The sequence below is a fragment of the Orussus abietinus genome, unplaced genomic scaffold (assembly GCF_000612105.2).
Source record: "Orussus abietinus isolate OABI.00-Male unplaced genomic scaffold, Oabi_2.0 scaffold95, whole genome shotgun sequence".
Taxonomy (NCBI): Eukaryota; Metazoa; Arthropoda; class Insecta; order Hymenoptera; family Orussidae; genus Orussus; species Orussus abietinus.
In genome coordinates, this window is record NW_019394266.1 from 89835 (window position 1) to 107688 (window position 17854).

Sequence of the window (17854 nt, forward strand, 5' to 3'; positions counted from 1 at the left end):
CCCAAGCCAGGGTGTGAGCGGGGAGCGCAAAAAGTTAGTGCCCCCGTAGAACCGCCGCAAAATCCCAATCGCGTTGCACCCTGGCCTTTTCGGTCCAAACTCTGTAGGACCAACTCGTTTACAATGAAACTCCAAGTTGCGGTTTCTCCTCGCGCAAGTTTCCCGACAAATTCGATCGTTAGCACATTGAGCGCTACGTGATGCCTCAAGGTATTGTCGGAGAATTTGTCGACTTTTCTTAAACAGTACATTTCAATCTTGGGTAACAATATAAAATAACAGCAGCTACAGTATGAAATCCATTTAATTTCATTTAAAATGCCGAGTACGCGGGTGTTCACTTGTTCTTAACGTTATTTTGCAAAGAATCCTATCTTTGAATGATTAATAATGCATTTCAATTTTGTATGCCAAGGAAGTAAATTGCACATTGAACTGTACGTGATGCCTCAAGATATTCTTAGAGAATTTGTGGATTTTTCTTAAACAGTACATTTCAATCTTGGGTATCAATATATAATAACAGCAGCTACAGAATGAAATCCATTTAATCTTATTTAAATTGTCGAATACGCGGATTTCCACTTGTTCTCAACGTTATCTTTCAAAGAATCCTATTTTTTAATGATTAATAATGCATTTCAATTTTGTACGCCAAGGAAGTAAATTGCACATTGAACTGTACGTGATGCCTCAAGGTATTGTTGGAGAATTTGTCGACTTTTCTTAAACAGTAAATTCCAATCTTGGGTAACAATATAAAATAACAGCAGCTACAGAATGAAATCCATTTAATTTCATTTAAAATTCCGAATACGCGGGTGTTCATTTGTTCTTAACGCTATTCTGCAAAGAATCCTTTTTTTGAATGATCAATAACGAATTTCAATTTTGTATGTCAAGGAAATGAATGCCCAGAAAATACGTTTGCCAATTATCTATTTAATGGAATTAAGATGGATTCTAATGGACACGAGGAGTATATTTGTATTAACTTATTTCTAATCTACTTTTATGATGAATTCTTTTTTTCGTGGATATTAATAGGTGAATTTCAATGTTGCATGTGCGATAAGTAAATGATTCGCAAATACGCGGAAGTACAGCATTTAGGAATTCTCTTTAATCCTAATATACCTTGCAGAGAGCATATGGATTCGGATCCAATGCATATGTGCATTCGGATGCAACAAGGCACCGAATCAGAGAGGAATACGCGGTCGGACCCTTGTCATTAACCAATCAGCTAATTACGACCATTTCGCTATTAGGGCTTGTTACGGATTATGGCCTCCGATCTTTGACAGTCTAAAGTGGAATACGGACAAATGCATGTATGCATTGGATGGTACATCCGCATTTCCCGTGGTCCATGAATCTCAAAAATAACGCTTAGCTCTAATGTGAACACTGAACTTATCGAAATGCTGCATTACGAATAATTAGTTGATAATCAATCTGAAAAACTTTTGTCTGTGAGTAGAACCGATCAATGCGTATCTCAAAATTCCGACGGATTAACTAAAGGACTAAAAATAAACAATGACATCTAACAAAAAAATGCAAATAGTAATACAATCGATAGTGTACATTTAAAAATGAGCAATGGGTAAATCCGCCACTGCCGTTGAATATAGATGTACAAATGTTAAATAGAATATTAAAAGAAATATTTTATTTAATTCAACCGAAAATGTTTAATGAAATATTAATAAAAAATTCATTTAAATTAGAAATTATCCTCCATGTATTAATGCGTGGGAAGGTGTGGTTGAATGCGTCCATCCCATCATGAGTGAAGGTATTAAATTATGTTCTTAATTATCTATATGTTCATTATCCCGTAAAGGGAGGAAGGTTATAGATCTTTCATCGGGTGAAATGCGATTTCAAGAGGGATTGAAAGAGAAGGGTTGAAAGGACGTTAGACGTGTCAAACTCCATTCGTGGGCAGGAACGGTTCAGCCAATAAGGAAACGCGAGCAAACCGTAACCCGATTTATACGGGTGTTTTCTCCTAGCCTTCGACTATCCTCGAACCTAAACCCTCGTCTCTCTTGCCGATTCAACCGACGTGTCTCTCGGAGGCCCCGAAGAGGTCCCGGAGGTCCCTGCAGGATCAGCCAGGTGCGCCGCTCCAGAACTTTAACTTCCGCGTTAGGGACCTCCAGGGTTTCATATTTTTCCAAAATAAATGGAATATATCCAAGGTGTCCTAGCTCGTGTGCATCCTGGTACCTCGCTGAAACTAAGCTGCTTTGAAATCACCAGGAATTTCAACGAGCTAACTCGAACGTTAAATTAAAGGGAGACGAACGATCTGCGGAAGCGGGAGGATGAATTTAGGAAGGACTCCCAACCCTCTTATAACACGGCGCTCTGAAATCACCGTTTCCATACGGCAGGATTTAATAAACCTAGGCAATCCTCATATACCGCGACTACTTCTAAGTTTTACTTACCACGGTTTTAATACAACGCGGAACGAATTAACCGCGTTGAAAGAGAGTTGAATGTGTTGATAGGATCAACGGAAATATAGACAATTTTTTAGAGATTGTACCTCTTCTTGTAAATCTGGAACGAAGTATTTGAGGAATAGAACCTGATATCTGTACGTTATTGATTTTGTAATCGAGTAATTTCGAAGTCATGACAATTGTTACGTTAATTTGCGAATTATATACAGATTTTTTCACGAAGAATTCTTGGAATACATAAGAATGTATCGATATTCCAAGTGAAAAGAGACGTCGGGAAGGGAAGGGAACGTTGATAACCAATTACCGAGGGAATAACAGGTGGCCAAGGTAAAGCGTCACCATCAGAAGAAAGCGAAGAACAGCGATGGATGCCTTATCACCGATGAACTTTTTGTCATGGCCCCCTTCTGAATCAGTCGTCCAATATAGCGAGCCATTGTGTTGTACGGATTGAGGCCTATTCATCCCGATTGGACTAATCATAAGGAATATAAGATCCGACAATATGGCTTAATAGCTCTCTCCAAATCCCGTTCACGAAAAGCAGACGAGGTAGCAACTTTTTCGCATTTCCACTAACAGCCACAGATGGTCACTAGCTAGGAAAGTCGAGAGAAAATTGAAGAATTTAGCAATTTCCAGCAAAGAATGCGCCAATATAAAAGAAAATATTTGTTTAACACCAAAACCCGACACGCAAAGTTCAGGATGTTACACAGATAAGAGTTCATTTCATACTTATACCTATATACAATATTGGGAAAAATGATCGTAGGTTGACCTGGAAATGAGATCAAAGCCTAAAAGACTAAGATTTCTTTCCTTCAACAGTTTGGATGAAATTCAATCACCAATCGTCAATGACAGTCAACGCTCCCAAATCCCTGCGTTTCCGTGGCTGACAAAATCACGAATTCGGAAACGTATGTAGTGTCAGTGCCCTGTGCGGTCCAATAAAGTTAATAGAATAAAAAAAGATGAAAACGTTTAGCTATACGAATAGTTGTGTCGCCAATAAGGCAATAAAGATTAATAATAAGACCAAATAGAAGTTAGAGTGAAATGTAATGTTTGTATGATTGTGGGGTGAAGTGAGAAGTATTTAGGTTAAATGACAGCTCGATAGGTGATACCGTTTATGCGTGGTTGAGAGTTCGTGAAGTGCGAGCGGGCGTATGACTCAGTGAGTGAGAATTTTGACGCACAAAGAAATGTATCGATGAGGGTGGGAATGAGAGAGTGAGGAATATGAATTTAGAGAGAAAGAAATTAGAGTGAGGCTGGATGAGAACGATCGAATGGGAGTTAGTTCTGACTGAGGAGAGCTCGAGTAAAGTCGGAGGGAAAATCAAATCCCTTTTTCTGAGATATTTAAGACGTACTCTTCAATGTATTCAATTTCTTTATATTGATTTTTATTAATTAATCAACCGTTCATGTTAATCCTGACACTTGAAATTTGATCCTACACGTAGAAAATGCCTTGTTCCGTGCGCGACACTCATGTATGTAAATTCATCGCGGACTTTGAAATGTCAGACAAATTCCCAGAAAGGGACTTACTGCCTGCTTGGGCCCATCGGGCCATTTACCTATTTAGCAATTTCCTGACTCCGAAATCGGTTCTTAAATTTTAGTTTTCTACGATACGACTATATTGCCCCGTCCGTCCCATCGCGAAGGTTTAGGGTTCTTTAGAATTTTCTCGGGTTGACCGTCCCTATTCTTTACCGTCATACCTTTTTTAACTTTACCGCTTACACGTGCGCGCAACATGCACACGGGCATACAGCATGGTTTTCCATCTGCACAGCAACTAGAAATTTTCCGTTTTCACCCAACCGTATAGGACAGCTACCGACCAATTACGAGGTTGACTATTCGATGTTAACCGCCCTTCTTAAAATCACTCAGCCAATTGCTATGCAAGAAATATGCTACCATCTCCTCAAAAAATGTAATGCGACCGGAGGAGGAATTCTGTATTTTTTCTGTAAATCAGTCAGTCTCTGTCTCTCGATAGTTCAACGTCTCTCGTCAGCCTTCACCATCATCTCTGCAACAGTTATCGTTATTCACGCATGAAGAGCTGACAAAATTCAATAAGTCATTCGTCTATTTAATATTATAGTAAAATTAAGTTGTTTCGTTCGCGACAGTTTCACTCTTCATTCGGATACCTTCCTTCTTCAAGTGAGCAGTTGTATGAATATCCCATTTTGCAAATCTACTTGCAAAAACAATCGGGATTCATACAACAACTGCCCGACAAACTAGCCGGGCAGAACATGCCTCATATAACGTGACCGCAGACCCGATCTCTTCGATCGGGCGAACTCCGAACAATTCTAGGAGCCGTAGTTCATCGAATCTTGAGGTAACGACCGTATCCCGCCTCTTTTCCAAAAAGAGAGGGCTAAAATCGGCCAGGTCTGCCAGATTCGCGCGAGCGAGGCCGCATTCCCTCGACGATACCTCGGTCGTTCGGCATAATGCAATGTCCGAAGTTTTCCCGGCAATTCCCTCGACGCTATGTCCTGGTCCCCATGAAACTGCGCGATCGAGTCGGTCCACTGGCTTTTATTCCTCTATTAGCAGCCGATAAAGTCTCTTCGGGAATTGCTAATACTGCCGTCCGGGTTTTGGCAAGCACGGGTTAACCGTTCACTCGTGTACTATCGCTTCGAAATATCTCTCGTAATTATTGAGAGACAGTAGTTCGCTATTGCGGGGACAAATTAAAATTCCTCGGTGCGTTTGCGAGGAGACAATCGCGCGGATATGAGCTTCACTGGGATGAACGAGAAACACTTGGAATATGTCTCGTTACGATTAGATCTGACGGGAATTTACCTTCGTGGCAACTCGGTTAACGGAATGTGCGAAGCATATGTACCAGTTTATCACGACCGTACACCTGTAGTTTAGTGTTAAATGCTGAAACACGGCTTCATCAGCTGACTAAGGACAGGAATTATTACAGAAAAGTGCGATTCAACATATGGTAGCAGAAATTCGTGGCTTCCGCACAAAACTGTATCGTCAATTATATCCTTAAGACAAGAAATTGATTGTAATCCCTTGACAAAACTTCTGACCAAGAGTGATTAAAAGATCAAGACATAAGGTATTAAATCAAGGATCGCCTTATATCTTGCCTTCTAAAAAGAGCTCGATAAAATCGATAAACCTGGCCAGATTCCGATACTCCGACCACTCGACGTAATGCAATGCTCAAAGTTTCTCCTATTCTGCAGATATATTTGGTACTTGAATTTACTATGTAGCACAATTGAGGTCCGAGAGGATTTCATTTGTACCAATACATGAGTAAGTTCCTTCGCCATCCAAAAGACGAAATTCGACCTAAGCTCGCAATTCCTTCAGAGAATCAGTGAGCAATTTTTTACACCGTGATTGTCGGCGAATCCGGTCTTCGAAATTGAACCTGCAGATTCCTAAATTGGGCCACTATTCGACCGAAGAACAATGATCGCAACCGTAGCGTTTTGCTTTCTTAGAAATATTTGCACGTTGATCGTGCACCCAAACTGCATTTAACACAGCCCATCGTGTCTTCCATTGCCTGTTGGAAATTGTTCTTCATGGATAACGGCAAGTACATGAAACTTTAAATTTGCGGGTTGGATTTTTCAAAACAAGCGTAACTATTTTATTTTTCAAGCCGTATGAATTAGCGTCAGGGAAACAAAAGAACATCTGTAACGATAACTTTCTTCCGGGGTAGATAGTGCTAGGACCTGTACATTTTACTGCAGTGGCCCAATTTAGGAGGCGGCACAATTTAAGCAACTTTCCCCTAATTGATATGAATTGTTCTCACGTGGAGAATAACTTTTGCCATTCCTGAGAAAGGGTCCATCAAGGTCGGAATTCTTTGAAAATTCCGTCTAGGCTCGCGTATTTCTGGCGGCAACGCTTTGGTAATGCTTCGAACGTTCCGCATAATGCAACGTGCGTTGTTTCCCCAGGTATTTCGGGCATACTCTCGGTACCTGTTCCCGTGGTCGAGCGGATTTGATTCGTCCGTTATCGGATGATAAAGCCCGACTAATAGCCGGTAGTGGTAGGGGCGGAAAAGTGACGCTGGCATCCGGGAGGACGTGGACTCGCTCAAGGCGGCGACTTCGGTGGCGGCAGTTGGGAAGAATTGCGGCAGTTTCGCAACTGTTTCCGTTCTTCCTTTCCTGCGACTGTTTTCCACGCTTGGCCGTGCTTCCCGAAGCTGCTTTCGTCTTTTGACCGCCGGGAGCCCTCGGCGAGATCCCGGCGTCTTCTCCCCAGGGGCCCCCCGGAGCTTCCGAAAACTTTGCGTTATTATCGCTTCCCCCTCCCCCGCCACGTCCGTTCTCTTCGGGAATGACAAAACGACTGAACATCCAAGGAAAACTCCGACCGAGTTTTAAGGACGAAGCCCACTTTTATCGGGAAAATACCGAAGAAGTGAACATCGGTCCGATTCCGATTGGCGTCCGGCGTTTTCCCACTTTAGCTTTTTCCCGCACAGGCTGAAAACCTGATGATAATTATTATTTCGAGTATACGGTCTGATCGGCACGATAGATCGGGAATAAATCACGATTATAAAGGGAAATGACGTTTTCGGTTAAGCATATACATCAATACCCGATGTATGGCGTAGGTATCAGGTGGAATTTCTGGTCCGGACCGATTCAACCCGGAAAGTGCGCTCATCCGATTCCGCTCGCGGATTTTTCCGGACCGATCGGGCCGGGTAAGTGTGCTTCACCCTTTACGGATCACTACTCGCAGCTGCTGGACCGAAAGGACGTAAAGAGACGCCAGGTTCGTTGAATTTTGTCGCTCTATTTCCAAATTCTACTCCGCGCGTCCTGGTGATCCCTTTAAAAGGACGCGGTGCTCGTTGACAAGGACGAAAACGCGATGAAAAATTGGGGAAATTTAATATCCAAGCTTTCATCCATCCCTGTAAGATCTGCCCCTGGTCTACTGTGCACGTTCCGTAAATCCCCGAGGAGTAGTCACACCAGTTAAGCGTCACTTTTTTCGGCGCTTGGCAAAGTGATTGGACGCCAGCTAAAACCTACAGCTTCGCGATTAACGGATCACTGCTTGCGGATGTTGGAGCGAAAGAACGAGGAGAACCGGGAAAATGGAAAAAGCCGAAAGCGGCGCAGCTTCCGTTCTGTTTGACCGCTTCTTCTCCAAATTTCACTCCCCGTTAAACCCGACCGCCGAATGTGCGACAGACTGACTCGAAACTGGTCCTTTTGGGATACACGTTGCAATCGGGCAAAGAAATGAAGACTAGAAAGACGCAAGTAAGTTAAGTTTTGATTAACAAGATTGGGAAGTTAAAGGCAAAAGTTAGACTCCGGAAGTACCACAGAGTTTCTTGTAGTGCCATTCAAGTTTCATGGTCCGTTCAAGTTATTTATATTTCCTTATCGATCGACGTTATTGCATCTAAATATATTACAGTTCCACGCATTTTAATATACTTTTGTATTTTTGGCTTTATTAGGTAAAGAACGTGGCGTCTGAAATATTAAAGGACGAGATCGTGGTTTTAAAATAGACGTATCCATTTCTTTCAGGTACGCTCTCGAAGAAATTAAACGTTAAATGCATTCTTCGATTAGAATTCAGGGCGGATATTGTTGATAATAAAGCTTCAAACCGAAATCCTTTCGTTCGTTCGAAAATAACTGCGAAATCTAATTGTCCTACCCCTCCTATCTGATAACAAAGTTTGACAATAGGCCGGAGGCCAGTAGTTGAATGATTCATCTTCGAGCTAATCCCGATGTCCTTTGAATATTTGCGACACTCTTCCTAGAACGAAGTTGTAAGAGTTACGTAGAAAAGTACTTGATATAATTGAACAAGCTAATTAACGCTAGAAATATGTTTGATCCCCTTAGATAATCGCTAGTGAAAAAAGAGTCGATTAAATATTTTTTCGTGGCAAGTAATATCTATTCATATGTTTTATGTTTATAATTAAGGACGTGAAGCTGTGATTGAAAACAATTGCCTAAGTTTCTAATGATTTAATCATTTAGAAATTAACGAAACAGTGATCAAATTCAAGAGTCGGCAACTGGCGACTAATTTCCAGGTCACTAACGGCAGTGCGATGGCATTTCGCGAATATTCCTGAATTCACTTTGAGGGAAAAGGGAGAAATGTTATATGGGAGGTAGTTTTCGAAGGTTGGGGAACCAACTTAAAATTGCAAGAGCACTTGAAAAGGTGCGCTCATTTCCCAGCTGATCGATACCACGCAAGGACGGTTGCTCCTCTAGGTACGGCATTCCTTAAATACGGTCGAAGATAAATTCATCCTTTTTCCATATACATATATATTCAATGAAATTAAATATCCCGAATAGTACCCGGGAATTTACAGTGAATATTCCGAGAATAAATTATTGGTAATTATTCATTTCATTTGTGGTGCGGATATAAAGGTCCTTTCTTGCCGGAGAAATGCGGGAAAATTATAGTCAGTACAATTTCAGCTGTCTCGACGAGTAGAAATATTATCTTTCAAAGTAAATTTCGTGAACGCTATTTCAAAGGTAATTGCGGAAGGCTGTAAAGTCTCTTTAAACTTGCAAGAGTATTCCAAGAAATGCGCTTGTTTCGTTGAGCAGGTCGATACCGCGGGAAAGAACGGATGCTGCCCAGACTTCCTAATCTCCACTCTTCGGCATATTTGAAAATAGAATTTTCCTGCTGTCTCCCCTAGACTTCCTTCGAAATTATACATCAAACGCTACCTCTAATCCAGTAGAATTTAAATAAAAATAAAATAAAACTACTTATTACTGCAACCTGAAGCACTTTACATTTCATTCTTCTGCACGAAAATCATGTCTTCTTCCTGACAAGAATACCTTAATACGAGCTATATATTGAGATTAATGGATGCATCATGGTTATGAAAGTCCCGTTTCACAGTACCAATTCCTAATTACCATCCTTTGGTCGAGTACCAGATGGACGTATCCAAACTCAGGAAAATCAAGCCCGAAATCCGGGTACAACTTTTCAAAGCAATTTACCGGTTACGCCCTAATGTTAATTAATCATTCGCGTTGATTCTCAAACTAAACCGTCAATCCGAGGTAGATCGAGGTCAACATCGATGTCAAAGTCGAAACACGAACGTCGAATTCGGAGACTGATTAAAGCCAGTCCGTGGTAGGGCGTAAATAGTTATGGAGCTAATTCGAAGAGGAATTAACGAATGGTAGAGAGTAGTTGACGAAGGGTGGAGGAGTTCATTTAAAATTGCAAGAGTACTCGAAGAGACTCGATCTCTCGTTTCCCCACGGCTGATCGATACCACGGAAAGGACGGATGCTCCTCAGACTAGCTTCTCATCCCTCTGTGGCGCGATCCGCGTTTACCCCCCGGCTGCCCCTTAATTGCATTGTCCTCTACTAATGAAGCTGTTTTTGTTGTACAATAGAGTTAATTGGAAACAGTGGCTCGGCGGCACGCAAAACGGTCGCTCCTCTCAGCCCGTCCATTTCTATCTCCTCCCCTTACCCCCTACCCCATCTCGCATCTGCCTATCCCATTTTCTCGCCATCCAAGAGTTCATCGCCTATTAGCTCCTATCTTTTGCTATTCCGCGTCTTAGTCTCCACCCAGAGAAAAAAAACACTTTATTTCATCCTCAAGGCTGATTGAGATGTCATTATCCTCGTCGTGGACCCCTTTGATGCCGGTGATCGAAAGTCAATGCCACGAGAAGGCTCCTGTTGCTTCTGAATCGCTGAGTTTCTATCTTTGATAGAAGAATAACGAACAAGACTTTGAGAAATGGTCTACAGAGATTTGCATGCATTTTAGGGGGTGATTCATTTAATCCTTTGACGGAAATTGGGTCATTTGGACGTCATCACATCATAAATGTATACAGCAAAATTTAAACGTCTCGCTTTAAAAACCGGATTCATATTTTTTTTCTTCTCGACTGTTATCAATTGCAACGATTTAAGGGAGATTATGGTGAAGTGTTAGAATGCGTATGCAAAGTGCAGATTTATGATACGACAACATTGGGTCAAAATGATTTAATATCCGTTTAAGGGTTTATTAGATGGTCGAGGGAGCCTTCGTTCATTTTCATATTCTTATTAGGGAATGCGATAGGTCGGTTTTGTTATACACGCGTAATGGGTGGGTAGATAATTATGCTTTGGAACTTATATGTAACACTGACCTCAAATTAAATTATCTCCACCACTGTAACGACCCTAGGCAACTTTGGTTCCAAGGTTGATACATGAACTTCACGGACCACCTATTACGGCGACATTCTATCACCGCATGAATATTTATGAAACTGGCTCGCGGGAAATCGAACAGTTTATAATCGGGAGGTAATTGGAAGAGTCGATAAAAAATTGCGGGAGCACGAGAAGCGACGAGTGAATAAAACAGCGAGCGGTGAATATCGATTTTTGAGCACTCTGTCCAAAATCTGCTTCCGTCATCTCCGGGGAACACTTTGGGGGAACCGTTCCAGGGTTCCTCGTGAAGACGAGGGGGAACAATGGGTGTCGTATGAAATGCATTTAAGGAGGACGAACGTAACTTCCATCTCCGCCGAGGTGGATTTTCTTTCCTTATCTGCCCTCGAGCCAGCAATTCGGACGACCCTCCAACAGAGGAAGCCAACTGTTATACCTAATGCGTCGAGGTAGAAAGAAAATTAATCATGTAGGTTGGACACCCCACTGATCGATTCATCCCATTGACGAGACGCAGGGGTGGAGGAAAGCGATTAGCCCCAAAGAACAATGGAACTGCTCCATCTCGAAGGGCTCTGACGATGCTGTTTCCAGCCAATCCCTATGTAATGTGTTTTCTATGCCCGGGATGTAATCCTGGGGGAAAACTAGATTTGCATCGTATAAAAAGATGTCAAATGTCATTTTCACGACGTTCTGCGAGGCTTCATCTTCGGCTAATTTCTTGGCTGGAATGAATTTCGTGGGGCGACCTGATCACCATCGCGTCGCATAGGGAGTAAAAACAGTAATCACTCCTACTACTCTCTTTGTTACTTATTTTACAATTTATTTTATTGATAACAAGATCGTGTATTATATTATGAGGAACAAACTTACACCTTCGATATTCTTCAAACCGATCCTGAACGGGTTCCTTTCGGACCGTGACCCTTTACGTCGGACACGAAGTTTCCACTCGCTTAAGTCCGAATTCTCGGCCATTTCAGAGTTCGACCCTCCGAAGGTATTTCGTAGATTCTGGATACGTGCGGACCAAACGTTATTCCTCGTCCCTTTCCGCCATAACACCTCGCAGTCGCGTTTGCCAGAAGCTCTGGTCCGCAAGACAAAGCTCTTCTCGCAGTTTAGCGATCTCCGGATTTGTCGAGGGCCGGACTTTCGTTCGGACGCGAGGACATCGACGTCCCTGAATCCGCGGTCGGCCAATAGGGATTCGGATAATAACGCAATAACCATCCGCCGAGATGTAAAACGGCGGATGACCGGTCTTCCCGAAAGGAGTTAACGTTAACGATATCGTAAGGACGCGAGAGGCGCGATAAACATCGGCTAGACTGAGAAGTATATTACGGACAGGATCGTGCGAAGCTTCGAGCTCTATTCCAATATACCCTCAATAGTCTCGCCCTGGGCGATCATCGTTTCAAGCGACACTTACAATTTCGTCCATATTACTCTGGAAAAAATGATCTCCAAAATTCAGCTTGCATTAACAAGGGGAATTAATTTATAAACGTCTGATTCATAAAACTATCCTTCCAAAGGAATGTACATCAATCCGGCTTCTTTCCCTAGGTTTGTATCTTATACCGTGTAACTATATATTACATGGAATTGAACTAAAAATGAATATGATCCCCAGGTCCGGCCAGATGACACCGAGGAGATTTACAAGGAAGGTATCCCAGGTCGGTCTATCCGATTTCATTTCTTTTATAATATGTTGTAGTAGACTAAAAACTAAGCGACACGTATTTTTTTTTATCTGCCATTACACACTTTAAGGGCGTGAAACCACCATCCATAGTAAGGCCTGTGAGGGGTGGCTCACCCCTTAATTTTGTTTTAATTGAGAAAATTATATTTTTCATTTCTTGTTATGAGAAAGCTTTTCCAGGTGGATTGGTTAAAAGTATTATGTTCTTGTTGGTGAAACTGTCAAATCGGCCCTTGACGTGCCTTAATTTGGATGGTGGTTTCACCCCCTTAAACTGTTTAATGGCAGATAAAAAAAAAATACGTGTCGCTTAGTTTTTAGTCTACTATACCATATTATAAAAGAAATGAAATCAGAGAGATCGACCTGGGATACCTTCCTCGTTAGTGAGGGGAAATAATACGTAAACGTTGGCAAGTCTGATCGTAAAACTGTCTTCAAAGGAAGTACTTCGATGCGGCTTCTCTTCCGCAGGTTAATGCCTAATTTATACCCATTGCACATTACGTAGAACTGAAATGAATACGCTGCCCAAGTCTGGCCAGATGACGACGACAAGGGGACTTAATGCCTGCGACGCGTTCTAATTTTCCAGCATCGTCGGCGTATCGCCCTCTCCTGGGTCTTCTTCCCCACTTTCGAACGAGCATCCCCTGGGAGCGAGCTCGCTGATAAAAACGGAAGCGAAATAACACAAGGGTCTGCCGGATCCTCGAGATGACAAAGTCGGTGGCCCATCCAGAACGGTTTTCGATGGTGACGTCCGCACGTCGGCGTCAAACGGCGTCCCCCGGATGGCGGCCAGCCCATCGGCGAGTCCACCCTCGTCCGCGGGGAAGCGCTTTTTGAAAACAATAGTTTGCGAATGGGGCTATAACGTCTCCTCATCCCTTCACCATAAATCTTGGCGGATTCCCTTTTATTTCCTACTTCCGCCGGCGCAACCCCTTCCGTCCGATCCCGGCAACTTGCCGCGGAAAATAAGTTCGAACTGGCGAAAAGCCTTCTTAATGGCGACCGCGGCGCCACGGTCACTCCCTCGTAAATCGACCCTTAATTTTAATTGCCTATATCCATATTTCCCTCCCCCCCTCACCCGGGGGAGGGGAGGGATGACAGATTCTTCTCTGCCGGATGGCCGGAAGTGTGCCCGACGAAACGGAAAATGAAAGACGGCGAGGTGCGACTGCCGACTGGTTTTAGGTCGGTATTATTCTTGCAATATTACTAAGGAGAGTATAATTGAACGTAATAAATTGTTCAATTTGTGGTATAAATAGGTATATATTGAGGGGTTGGTTTTAGGATTTAGTATGATATGACATTTGTCTTAGAAAATGCAGAGGGGTTTGGATTCATTTAAGACAATAATAACTTCGTTGTTTTGGGTGCATAATGAAATTTATCCCCAGAGATAGTATGTTACTGGTAGAGAGTAATATTATGATAGAAATAAAATGTTTGCAGAATTTTTGTTTGGATAATTTCAACGAAAAGTCATTGTTATTGTTTAAAGAAATAATATTTTCTGGTCCATATTTGCATGGATGGTAAAGTCAGGTGCGACGATGTATAACGATGTATCATTTATGGACATGTTTTTATGAAAAGATAACAGTTATCAGGATTTAAGCGAGGCATTTCGCGTTGAATATTTCAATTTCAGACCGAACAACATTTTCTACACCACTTTAAATTCCTGATTTAAACGCTCGCTCATGGAACGTAAGCAGCGGATTACATATTATTTTAATGGCTTAAATTCCTACATCGTTTCAGGAGCGGGAGGAACGTGAATTTTATGATTTTCGTTTACTAAATAAAATCCATTCCGCGTTCGCCCATACGGCTCTGCCACGAAGGTGGAAGAATTTTCCACAATTTTTATCTCTAACCAATTAAGCCGCACCGCTGACGGACGTTTTAGCTAAATTCGACCAGATGCGAGAGTTACAATCGGCGCTGTAAAATTAATAACTAAATGACGACTCTCTCTGTAAAAACGACGAACCGGCTCGCGACGAAATCACGTTTCGCCGAAAAACCCGCGCCATTTTGCAAGATACGAAGTCCCTGCGTGTCCTCGAGTCTCGGTACTCATGTCGAATTATTTTAAATAAATTCCATTTGCAGAAACGAATAATAAAATAACTGCATCGGTTTGGTCTTGTTTCAAACCGTCAATCTTTGCATCGGTGACCTCAAAAGCCAAGGAGTCACTGCCACTAATTCTCTTTCTCGCTTTTAAGGAAACAAAGGAAGAGGTTTCCTCCTTTCTCCGCGTCTTTATAGCCATTCTCCATTTACCTTTCTTTATTCACCCTAACACATTAGTTCCTGTCATTATTACGCCAGTTAAACCTACTAACAAAGAAGGTATCCCAGGTCGATCTCTCCGATTTCATTTCTTTTATAATATGTTATAGTAGACTAAAAACTAAGCGATACGTATTTTTTATATCTGCCATTAAACGCTTTAAGGGGGTGAAACCACCATCCAAAGTAAGGCATGTCTAGGGGGGATTTGGCAGTTTCACCCACAAGAACATAATATTTTTTAACCAATCCACCTGGAAAAGCTTTCTCATGACGAGAAATGAAAAATATAATTTTCTCAATTAAAAAAAAAAAAATTAAGGGGTGAGCCACCCCTCACAGGCCTTACTTTCGATGGTGGTATCACCCCCTTAAAGTGTTAAACGGCAGATAAAAAAAAACGTGTGGCTTAGTTTTTAGTCTACTATAACATATTATAAAAGAAATCAAATCGGAGAGATCAACCTGGGATACCTTCCTTATAAGTCAAATTGGGTGTTCCATTGCGTGGGGCGCATTTGCCGAGAGGTTTATTCTTCTTCTCAAAAATGGTAAAAAACGATTTTAACTTTTAAAATATAGGTGGTTCTCCCATGCTGTAAACTGTCATAGGTAGATTGCCGTGGGATACTAACAAAATTTTGGTTTCAACTTTGTGCCTTGGTGGGATGAATACATCGAGTAATACGTAAAAATGTACGATGCGGCAAAAGCAAACCAGTTCCAGAAAATTCGCGAGAGGAAAATCAGTTTATCCACCAACGCTTCATTAGTTAATTAAATCAGGTCTTATTCGATTCAAGTCCTTCATGCAATATAAACTATATTCCGAGAAGGGATATAAGTTTGATTAATACCATTTCCGAACATTTGAGGTTCTTCGGTCATTCCGCAATTTTAAAATCGAAACTGAGATGATCAGGCCAATTCATTAATTTTCCGAGTCAGTCGAATCTCTAAGTGGGTACTTCGGGTCCTTATTATTGCATACGTAAGAATATAGCGGAAGGCAATTTGAGTTCGGTTAATCGTTCAGCCACCACCGGGCAATTTCTTCGGAGCAATCGATTACCTTCTGGGGAAAAGAGCGGTAAAAGAGGAGGTTAGCTTTCGGGAAATGTACAGCAAGGTTCGGCGCGAGGTTAGAATTTCGCCTCCTCGGAGTTCCCGAAGGGCATTCGGTAGGAGTTACGTCCCCGCCTATCTTCCTCCTTTTTCCGGCCAGTCGGGAGCCCCGAACCGGCCATATTTCACTCTGCATAAATAACGAGAGCCCAGGAGTTCGCCGCTTCGACCTTATCGAGAAGCCCTCGAAGGAGTTTACGCGGTAATTAAGGTTCCGCCTTAACGATCCTGTCATCGAGGTGGTTTTTCTTCCGGAGACTTTCCGCACCGGTTCAAGCTCACCCCGAAGTACGGAAGGGCTGAAATTGCGAGATTTAATAGGGGTGGGGGCGAATTAAAAGGCCGACTCGGAGGTGGAGGCTGATAGCGATTGAGAACGTATCGCACCCTATCGCTGGCCTGGCGAGAAGTTATTCCTGATAATTAAGAACGGAGTGCAGCATACACCGTCGTTCGTTATAAATTCACGGGTAATGAGCTAGAAATACAGAAAACAACTTTCCACAATTTTCAGCATCTTTCTCGAAGAAATGTTGATATACTAAACATGTTAAAAATAGGCAATTCGGTCCCACGTATTGTTATTACAGGGGTAAGCGTGTTCATTGATTCGAAAATTGATATTAAGCTGTACACCGTAAAATGAGAAGTTAATGCTCCCATGGGAACGCGGTTCGCTAGTTCGAAACAATATTTATCTGTTACCGTTGAATTAGCTTATCGTGAATACAAAATTTGATCGAACAATAAATCCTCCACTCTGCATGGGGCGATAACGTTTGCTCATTCTTGTCGCCTTCAAATTAGCATATGATTCAGCAAGCTGCCGCACAGGGAGCGTAATTTATCGCTGCAAGAAATGTCCAACTATCGTACCAATTACTTTACCTTACCAGTCGAATTTTTCACCCTCTAGACTAGCGCTATAATTCGCTACGATAACAATTTCGCTTCGCTCTACGGGACATCGATAACATCGTATATTACCGTGACAAAATGAAAAATAAATGCCAAGAGCGATTAATTACCTGAAATAACGAACGCACTTTACACCGCCCTTACTAACTCATTATCCATCCAACCATGAGCAACTTTTCAGCCCTCCCAGCATTTACTTTGACGCATCCGCGTCATGGTAGCGAACAAAAAAAAATCACGGAGCGCCAACGGTTTTAATAATAATAATAATAATAATAATAATAAATCTGAAAAAAAATCCGCAGGATGGAAACAAAAAACCACCGGTGGCCTCCACTTTTCACGAGCGTTGGCCAGGAAATACATCGCAAATCTTGGTGCTTGCCTTCATGAACCCTACAACCGTCGAGTAAAGGCGCGCGTTTTCGATCCGATGTGAAACAGCGACTTTGCGTATCAGCTGACTGATAATCCTCGAGAGAGCGCTCGTCCGATGAATTTCTCCAGAACAATTTCAACGGGCCCCTCGTCGACAACTACCCCCGAATGCAACGTGCCGACGTAGACGGTAATTCCGTGATAACGCCCGCAATGGCGCGCGGTTATCGGTGTTCTCCATAATGGCCGACCTTTCTTACCAACGTCACTGTCACTCCTGTCATTCGGCTCGCCGCGGGGGGAACTCGTTCCCGAGTTACTCGGTGGTTGGATGCATTCACCGACATGGAAGGTATCCTAGGTCGATCTCTCCGATTTCATTTCTTTTATAATATGTAATAGTAGATTAAAAACTAAGCGACACATATTTTTTCTTATCTGCCATTATACACTTTCTTACCAACGTCACTGTCACTCTTGTCATTCGGCTCGCCGCGGGGAGAACTCGTTACCGAGTTACTCGGTGGTGGGATGCATTCACCGAAATATTCTGACAAGGAAGGTATCTCAGGTCGATCTCTCCGATTTCATTTAATTTCTAATATGTTATAGTAGACTATAAACTAAGTGGTACGTATTTT